Source organism: Kryptolebias marmoratus, linkage group LG10 (assembly GCF_001649575.2).
Source record: "Kryptolebias marmoratus isolate JLee-2015 linkage group LG10, ASM164957v2, whole genome shotgun sequence".
In the NCBI taxonomy this organism is placed as follows: domain Eukaryota; kingdom Metazoa; phylum Chordata; class Actinopteri; order Cyprinodontiformes; family Rivulidae; genus Kryptolebias; species Kryptolebias marmoratus.
Genome location: NC_051439.1, coordinates 3,179,107 through 3,181,922, shown reverse-complemented (window position 1 = coordinate 3,181,922; position 2,816 = coordinate 3,179,107).

Genomic DNA, 2,816 nt, shown 5'->3' with positions numbered 1-2,816 from the left:
GAGGGAAGTCTGGGTCTCCCTGCTTAGGCTGCTGCCCCCGCGACCCGACCCCGGATAAGCGGAAGATAATGGATGGATGGATGGATGGATAAATGTACAGCTACAGAGCTCTAATTTACTCATGAAATGAATGCTTCCAGTCTGACTGATTTAGACTGGATTAACAGCAGCGCTATCTTTTTTTTTCCAAATTTCATGCTGGATTACTCAGATTTGTTAAAACACTTGTGCAGATTGTAACATTTTACTCTGAAAAGTGTTAAAACAAGCAATCTTGTGAAGTTTGGTAGATATTTGGGTTTTATATGCATTCTATTCCTTAGCATATTGACTGTGGGGACAGAAACTGGGTCAGACAGAGTTAAAGTACTAGATCCTCTGCCAAGAGCTTCCACACAAAAAACTCACATGTGTCGAATTCTTCTGGCACAGGAGGCAGTAGCGAATCTGTGAAGATGTGCAAGAAGCAGAGGTGAGACCCTGCAGAACAACTCTGGTGTTAATTATTGCCTGAAGGCGAAAACAGTGATAATTCTTTTTGCCAGTGTCTTGTTTGTTTGTCTGTACTGTTAGCAAAATATCTCATAAACCAGTATTATTATTCAGTGATTACCTCTTAGAACGTAACCACTGAATACATATCTAAAACTGATTAACTTTTAAGATGGTCGCCACAGCTAAGTGACCTTAGCAAACACAAAAATGACTGTAATTCAACTAATTTTACAGAAATTAAGCTATAACTTGGTATGTTAATAGGTGAGACTGATTGCCAACTTACATCCTGTGTGCTAACTGACATCACAAGACCTGTGTTTAAAACTGGCTGACAAGGCTTGGTGTGTTTGGATTCAGAGCAAACAGATTCTAACGAAGTTTTAAAGTTTTTATTGTCAATAAGTGGCTAGAGGAGAGATCTCCGGACAGGTAAGACCACCAAGGGTCATGAGCTGAAAAGAGGGAGGCCTTTCGGAGAAGGGGGCAAGCTAACGGGAGAGTCCAGAGATGTGCAATGGGTCAAAACCGGGAGGTCAGAGAGCAGGAGACAAATCCAAAAATGTACGAACCAAGAGGTGAAGTCCAGAGAGCAGAAACGAGGTCGGATGCCAGGGGTCAGAGTCAGAAGCGGTTTCAGGCAAAGAGAAGGCAAGGATCAATAGTCAAGGGTCAGGCAAGAGGTCAGGGTCGAGAGATCAGGCATGGACGTGGAGATAATGCTGGACATCTACTTGGCGAACCGTTCAATAATCTGGCACTGGTGAGACATGGAAGGCGAGCTTAAGTAGGGCCAGGAACAGGTGAACAGGATTAGGCTGATTGCTGTGGCATGAAACCAGGAGACGTGGCAGGAACAGAGAAACTGTGACAGAACCCCCCACCTAGGGCCTGGCTTCTGACGGGCTGCTGGGTTGACCCGGATGAGTTCTGTGGAAGTCAGAGATAAGGGCTTGTCAATGATGTGCCTGTCAGGAACCCAGGAGGTGGGACAAAGCTTGGAGGTCAACAGGGGCTTGATCCTGGAGACATGAAAGGTGGGATGGATTCTGGTACTTCTAGGTAGTTGAAGCCGAATGGCGATGGGGTTATAGACTATTGAGATAGGGAAGGGACAGATGAACCTGGGGTCGAGTTTACGGCATTCCACTCTGATGGGAAGGTCTTTCGTAGACCTGCTTGGTAGTCGGGTTGCGCTGATCGTCTGTGATTGGCCGCACAAGAGTACACTGCTGAAGTCTTGAGAAGGGCCCTTCTGGCTCTGAACCACATACGTTGGCACCTGTGAGCCGCAGCGTAGGCTGAGGGGAGTCTGGCTGGCCTCTCCTGGATGGCGAACAAGGGGGGCTGGAAGCCATAAACTGTGAAAAATGGAGAGAGGCCAGTGGCTGAAGAGGGGAGAGAGTTCATTGTGTGTTCAACCCACGGGAGATTGCTGGACCACTTTGAGGGGTCATTACTGCAGAGCAGACGGAGCTTGGTCTCCACCTCCTGGTTGGCCCTCTCGGTCTGTCCATCGGTCTGTGGATGAAAGATAGACGAGAGGCTCCCCAACAGGTCGCAGAATTCTCGCCAGAACCGAGAGATGAACTGAGGACCACGATCGCAAACAATATCCTTGGGGACGCCGTGAAGCCTGAAGACCTCTTTGACCATCACTTTAGCAAGCTCCTCCGCAGTGGGGAGTTTCTTGAGGGGCACCAGCTGAACCATCTTGGAGAATCTGTCAACGATAGTGAGGATGGTAGTGTAGGGTAGAGGGGAGACCAGTAATGAAATCCATAGAGATGTGAGACCATGGGCGGGAGGGGATGGGAAGGGGCTGCAGCAACCCCACTGGATGACGATGAGAGACCTTGGCCTGGGAGCATTGTGGGCAGGCAGACACGAATTCCCTGACATCTTTAGCCAGGCTCCCCCACCAGAACTGTGAGCGAATTACTGACGTGGTCATGTTGATACTTGGGTGACAGAACAGTTTAGACCAATGGCAGAAGGTGATTACCTTGCCCCTCAAATGTTGAGGTACGAAAAAGTGATCTGCGGGACATGAGAGGCTTTCTTTGCAGATGTCATAAACAAAACCACTAACAATGCTCAAGCTTTATTTGTTACTGTTGACAGGCTCACAAACCCTCCTGTGACGTTACCACCTGAACTTCAATCTAATGCTGCCTGCAACAAGTTTTCCAGTTTCTTTTCAGAGAAAATTCAAAAAATCAGAGGATTAATCTGCACATCCACTCCAAAGCCAGTACCAATGCTATGCCCAAACAAAACAAATGCAGAAAAAATGACCCAATTTCAACTACTTAATTATA